Consider the following 7,364-nt stretch of genomic DNA (forward strand, 5'->3'; position numbering starts at 1 on the left):
GGTGGTGCCTGGTAGGGCACCCAATTAACTTAAATGTGGTAAGCTGGAATGCCAAAAACGGCTACCAGTGGTGCTGTTTCTGGAAGAGACCAGTATTTCATCATATCATGTGCATTAAAACGTTTAAATGAATTCTTTGTAAAATCAAGACACAAATGTATCACATAACCGGTATGTATACCACACTGGCGGATCTAGGGGGGGGCAACGGGGCAATTGTCCCCCGAGCTGGCAGCGGCGGCGGCGGGGTACAGGAGATGAGCGCTTCCATTGTGGAAGCGCTCATCTCCATAGTCATCTGTATCGCCGTCCTCAGGACAGCTATACAGATGGCTGTGCTATAGCAGGGGCTATAGAGGCATGTCCCTTTCCCTTCCTCTGATAGGCTGCAGGCACTAGGCCGGCAGCCTATCCGAGGTCGGCACAGACGGCGCGATTACATCATCGCGCCGCCTGAGCCGTACAGCGCAGGACACAGGCCGGAAGAGGCCTGCATCGCATCGCTGACATGGAGGTAAGTATAAGTGTTTTTTTTTTTTTTATATATACAATACTTTTACTGGCACATTGGGGGGCTGTTATTACTGGCACATGGGGGGGCTGTTATTACTGGCACATGGGGAGCTGTTATTACTGGCACATGGGGGTCTGTTATTACTAGCACATGGGGGGCTGTTATTACTGGCACAAGGGGGGCCGTTATTACTGGCACATGATTGGGGGGTTGCTCTTGTTACTGACACATTATTGGGGGCACTATAGGGGGATCTACTGAGGCCACAAAGAAGGGGTATTTTATATGGGGGGCTCTGTACAGTAGAAGTTTATACTGGGACACATTATGGTGGGTACAATGGGGAAGGGGGGAGAGGAGTACTATGGGGTCATCTACGGGGGCACTAAGAAGGGGTATTTTATACTTGCAAATTATGGGGGACACTGAGGGCATCTACTGGAGCATTTTATACTGGTACATTATGGGGGCACTAGGAGGAAGCGGGATAAAACACAACATCAGCTCCGCTGAGCCCCCGGTCAAGTGTTGAAGTGGCGTCCGAGATCCCCAAGGGCCAAGTAATTGTAAGTTTTCATGTGAAACATATAGCCTACACTGTGCCACACAATATACTGTATACCGCTACACTGTGGAGTCTGTTCTTTAAGCACCATTGTTTTGTAGCGGCGGACAGAAAATAATCTGGAAGTGCCCCTCCCGAGACCAGGCTCTGGATCCGCCACTGGTATACCAGTCAATAATTTGTCATATTACGGCACCCAATAATTAACTGTGAAAAATAACTTGAAATAAAGGTGCAACCTTAAAACTTAACTTTTAATAGTCAATCCTAATATAGTAGGCCCATAGCATATAAACAAGTTAAAACATGCATACATCAGTGACCACGCATAAACCAAATGGTGAAAGTATAAGCAAGTGTGCAGTTATACAATAATGCTCCGAGGGCGAGTTAGAAAAACAGGACTATAGATTAAGAGGGAGACAGATACTGGTTCTCTTCCCCTATAATTCCCTGTATCTAAGGCTACTTTCACACTAGCGTTTCACGGATCCGCTTGAACGGCATTTCAAACGGATCCGTCAATAAACTGACTAAACGGAGCCAAACGGAAGCAATTCAGACGGATCCGTTTGTACGGATCCGTCTGTATTACGGATCCGTTTGTCACGTTGGTTTCCGTTTTGACATCCGTTTAGCGGATCCGTTTTGAAAGGAAAAGCATCTCTAGGTTCCATCTTCATGTATTGAGATCTATAGGGTTGTAATGCTCCTATATTTTTCCATGGCTATCTTGTTGGAGTTCCAAAGCTGGTCCGACTTTGATAATGGACCACACCTTTCGGACTCTTGTACACGACTACATGCACTTATAAAGATGTATAGTGTTCGTTAGCGGGCCATATGTCCCTGATCGTCAATGATAATACGTACAGGAGTACAGAGCATCATGATGCTGACCATGTTGTGCCGCAAACTGGGCTATTGTCCTGCACTCATATGATCTATTAGTGCAAGACTATATCCCCGCGGGCAGCTCAACTTGCACAGGATGATTGTACACTATGATGCTGTGTACTCTCGTGTGCACGATCAATGCCACTATGGGACATATGGCCCGCTCATGGACCATATGTCTCTTGTGGCATACAGTCGTGTGCAAGAGGCCTTAAAGGGGTTTTCTCATCTCATACAATGGGGGCATACCACTTTAATGATATACCTACATTGTCTTATAGGCACGGGTCCCACGGCTGGTACCCTCACATATATTGAGAACGAAGCTAAGAAAGTAGATGAGGTCGCACTGCGCTGCCGCCCTCCATCCATTTCTATAGTTGAGGCGGGGATTAGCGTTTGGCGGTGGACATACCATGGGAAATGTGTCCTACAGCAACTGTGCTCCCCGCTCCGTTCTCAATATAGGTGCGGGTCCTACCAATGTTACCCACACCTATCAGACAATGGGGGCATATTCAAATGAAATCCCCCCATTGTCTATGTGAATACCCCTTTAAAAACTCTATGTCCCTTGTGTGTCCCTTGTGGTAATCACACTAGTTATTTTAGCGTCATCGGGAAATCATTAAACGTTTAAAATCACAATTAACGAATTCCTGATGATGCTGACAGACCGTGACTCCCACAAGGGCTCATATGAAAGGGCACAAGATTGAACAATGAACAAGCATTTGCTTGCTCATGTGCCAATCATAGGTTCTACGATCAATAAAGAGCCAAAATTTAGCTCATTAGTGATGGTCAGGTTTTAATGGATCTTACGACATTGGCACTATGCTGTTTTGATATAAAAACTACCAAGGGTGTTGTAATAAACGCACAGTAGTGAGACTAGGGTAGTTTTTATTTCAACACAGCTCGAGTGCCAATGTTCCCTGTACAGGACAATAAAAAGACAGACACAGTGCAGTAAAGTATAATTTTTTTTATTTTTTTTTTATGTCAATAAATAAATAAATAAAATATAAACTTTTTTTTTTTTTTTCACAACTGCTCATAATAACTTGGAGGGGAGGTGGACTGTCGTGGACTTGCGCTGGGGCTGGCAATGGTAGCCCCCCTGTCCTGGCGAGCCACTGAGGTTAAACTCCGGGCCATAGGAAAGGATGCAGGGCGTAATTGAGGGGTGTGGAGAAAGGAAGGGTCTGAGGAGGAGGAGGGGACCCGAGCATGTGTAGAGGTGGAGGGAGTTTGAAAAGAAGTAGGAGGAAAAGGGGCAGGAGAAGAAAAAGAAGATGAAGGAAACACATGCTCGGGGGGGTGGGAAGGGAAAGGTTGGCGGTACTGGCCACTGCTGTGGGATGGGGGGTAGGTGTGGGATGGGGGGTAGGTGTGGGATGGGGGTGGGGGTGGGGGTTGGGGGCGGTGCATGATTTCCCATGACCCGTTCTCTACCATGATTTTAAACTGATGTAATTGCTCGGGCGTCATTGAGTCCATCAAACCGATCATGTTTAGCCCATAATGGTAGTTTGGGCTGCGTTGATGCGCCGACTCCGCCCCTTCCCAGCGGCGAATCAAGTCAGCACCAAACTCCATTTGATGTCGGGCAAAACCTTCTAGAGCGTCGGAAACGACCTCTACAAGGTTCGCATAATCGGCTCGACTTGGCCTACCAGATCTCTGCCCGCTCACCAGGGCTCTTAAATTTTGACGGAAACCTAAGAGCCTCTGTTGAGCGGAGGGACCCGGTAGGGGACCCGGATTATCCTGAGCCGATGCATCAGGGACAGGAGGGCTGGCGCTGGCGATCTGTACTGGTTCCGCCTCAGGAGGTTGGTCAGGCTCCCGAGTGCTGCTGGCACTTCTGTAGGAAAAAAAAAAGGAAAGTTAGGAATTGTTCTTTAAATAAAACATCCATGTTCTATGCTATGTCTACCGTATAGCATAGGGGGCTGTCCAAAACAGGGGAGCCAAACGCTCCACTGTCTCAGACAGCCCCTTACACTCAGACGGAGAGAACAGTGGTCCATCTGACTGTGGGGGGCTGTCCAAAACAGGGTAGCCAAACGCTCCACTGTCTCAGACAGCCCCTTACACTCAGACGGAGAGAACAGTGGTCCATCTGACTGTGGGGGGCTGTCCAAAACAGGGGAGGCAAACGCTACCCTGTCTCAGACAGCCCCTTACACTCAGACGGAGAGAACAGTGGTCCATCTGACTGTGGGGGGCTGTCCAAAACAGGGTAGCCAAACGCTCCACTGTCTCAGACAGCCCCTTACACTCAGACGGAGAGAACAGTGGTCCATCTGACTGTGGGGGGCTGTCCAAAACAGGGGAGGCAAACGCTACCCTGTCTCAGACAGCCCCTTACACTCAGACGGAGAGAACAGTGGTCCATCTGACTGTGGGGGGCTGTCCAAAACAGGGTAGCCAAACGCTCCACTGTCTCAGACAGCCCCTTACACTCAGACGGAGAGAACAGTGGTCCATCTGACTGTGGGGGGCTGTCCAAAACAGGGGAGGCAAACGCTACCCTGTCTCAGACAGCCCCTTACACTCAGACGGAGAGAACAGTGGTCCATCTGACTGTGGGGGGCTGTCCAAAACAGGGTAGCCAAACGCTCCACTGTCTCAGACAGCCCCTTACACTCAGACGGAGAGAACAGTGGTCCATCTGACTGTGGGGGGCTGTCCAAAACAGGGGAGGCAAACGCTACCCTGTCTCAGACAGCCCCTTACACTCAGACGGAGAGAACAGTGGTCCATCTGACTGTGGGGGGCTGTCCAAAACAGGGTAGCCAAACGCTCCACTGTCTCAGACAGCCCCTTACACTCAGACGGAGAGAACAGTGGTCCATCTGACTGTGGGGGGCTGTCCAAAACAGGGGAGGCAAACGCTACCCTGTCTCAGACAGCCCCTTACACTCAGACGGAGAGAACAGTGGTCCATCTGACTGTGGGGGGCTGTCCAAAACAGGGTAGCCAAACGCTCCACTGTCTCAGACAGCCCCTTACACTCAGACGGAGAGAACAGTGGTCCATCTGACTGTGGGGGGCTGTCCAAAACAGGGGAGGCAAACGCTACCCTGTCTCAGACAGCCCCTTACACTCAGACGGAGAGAACAGTGGTCCATCTGACTGTGGGGGGCTGTCCAAAACAGGGGAGCCAAACGCTCTGCTGTCTCAGACAGCCCCTTACACTCAGACGGAGAGAACAGTGGTCCATCTGACTGTGGGGGGCTGTCCAAAACAGGGGAGCCAAACGCTCTGCTGTCTCAGACAGCCCCTTACACTCAGACGGAGAGAACAGTGGTCCATCTGACTGTGGGGGGCTGTCCAAAACAGGGGAGCCAAACGCTACCCTGTCTCGGACAGCCCCTTTACAATTAATTTTTTAAACAGTTGATATAAATATTTACCTTTTTGGTGCCATAGCCTTTCGTAGGAACCCCAGGGCCGCCGTATGGATGTATATGGCCCGTGAGGTTCCTCCGGAGCCACCCGGGGCCTGACCCTCCTTGTTATAATCCCTCCTGAAGCGGTCCCGGATAGATCGCCAACGCGTTATAACCAGTTTGACTATGGAAAAAAACAATAAAAACTAAAATCAGCATGATGAAAGGAAAACAAGAATATTTTCATTTATTAAAATGCATATTGTTTTACTTACCATATTTCTCCTGAGCCGCCGCATCTAGATCCCCCCAGGTCTCTAAAACTTCTGCAGAGATGTCCCTCCAGAGCCGCTGGGATAGGCGATAATCGGCGTGGTGGCGGTCGGCGTGGTCCCATAACGCTGGACGCGCCTCCACCAGTCGGATGAGGAGCAGGTTATCGATGCTCGGAAACCCAAACTCCTCATCCTCCCTGGTGGAGCCTAGGGAACCCTGAAAAAAAAGGAAATACAAAATTTAATGTAAATCCTAATACAAAATGCTAATTAAAACTACTAAATTCAATACTTACACGTCTACGACCGCCACGATCATTCCCGCGGACTCTGGAGGCGACTGGGGGATCCTCGCTGGCGGCTCTAGGTGCAGATTGCTAATACAAATAAAAAAAAAATTTGAAGACCGTACTTAAACCAATTTTTAAGAAATATATATATATATATATTATATATATATATATACTTACTTCTTGACAGCCCCGGTCCGGGCTTGGTCCACCTCCCCTGGACGCTGGTGAGCTGGCCCCGGCAGCCACTTCTGGAGAGCCCTCCATTGAAGATGATGAAGAAATCTATAATAAGAGCACATACTGATTAATAATGCAACGAAACAAACAGTAAAAAGTCCAAGTGTTGATTTTATACTTACGGGCCACTGGATATGGCGGCGCCTTCTGGGTGGGTTACGCCAGTCTATCTTCTTTGATGACATCTGTACGCAACAGAATACCAGACAAAATGCAGATAACGTTAAAGGAACTTGTAGAGCACTATTTCCTCATATATCAACATTTTTTTAGTTTTTTTTAATACTTACTTTTTAAAATTTGGATATGGGCTTCCCCACCGCAGATGTCTTTCTTTTTTCTTTTTTGTTTTTGGAACGACCCTAATAATAAAATAATTAAAAAAATTAATCCGACAGAAGCCATAATCCCCCCAAATTACATAAACACCCCGAGAGACAGCAGCCCCGCATAGTGCCAGCAGCCCCCCACAATGACATCAGACTCCCAGTTCCAAACAACTCTCCCACAGTGCCCAGAGCCCCCCCAATGCCAGCAGCCCCCACAGTTCCAGCCACAAACACCCCCGCACTGCCAGAAGCACCGCACAGTTCCAGCCACAAAAAACCCTGCAGTTCCATCCAGAAGCACCGCACAGTTCCAGCCACAAACACCCCTGCAATGCCAGCAAACCGCACAGTTCCAGCCACAAACACCCCCGCACTGCCAGAAGCACCGCACAGTTCCAGCCACAAAAAACCCTGCAGTTCCATCCAGAAGCACCGCACAGTTCCAGCCACAAACACCCCCGCACTGCCAGAAGCACCGCACAGTTCCAGCCACAAAAAAACCTGCAGTTCCATCCAGAAGCACCGCACAGTTCCAGCCACAAAAAAACCTGCAGTTCCATCCAGAAGCACCGCACAGTTCCAGCCACAAACACCCCTGCAATGCCAGCAAACCGCACAGTTCCAGCCACAAACACCCCCGCAGTGCCAGCAGCAAACAAAGTTCTAGCCACAAACACCCCCGCAGTGCCAGCAAACCGCACAGTTCCAGCCACAAACACCCCCGCAGTGCCAGCAAACCGCACAGTTCCAGCCACAAACACCCCCGCAGTGCCAGAAAACCGCACAGTTCCAGCCACAAACACCCCCGCAGTGCCAGCAGCAACCACAGTTCCAGCCACACGCGCCCTCCCCC

At 49.5% G+C, this 7,364-nt stretch overlaps 1 long non-coding RNA gene across 1 annotated transcript; it reads right to left on the bottom strand.

Moving 5' to 3' along the window:
- Positions 1–5,972: 5,972 nt before the first annotated feature.
- Positions 5,973–6,347, bottom strand: LOC122946684. Its single transcript, XR_006391253.1, has 3 exons — positions 6,305–6,347; positions 6,123–6,227; positions 5,973–6,029 (listed from the first exon to the last, which is right to left on the bottom strand). It is a non-coding gene; the product is annotated as an uncharacterized LOC122946684 (long non-coding RNA).
- Between the last annotated feature and the right edge of the window lie 1,017 nt (positions 6,348–7,364).

Source organism: Bufo gargarizans, chromosome 9 (assembly GCF_014858855.1).
Source record: "Bufo gargarizans isolate SCDJY-AF-19 chromosome 9, ASM1485885v1, whole genome shotgun sequence".
In the NCBI taxonomy this organism is placed as follows: domain Eukaryota; kingdom Metazoa; phylum Chordata; class Amphibia; order Anura; family Bufonidae; genus Bufo; species Bufo gargarizans.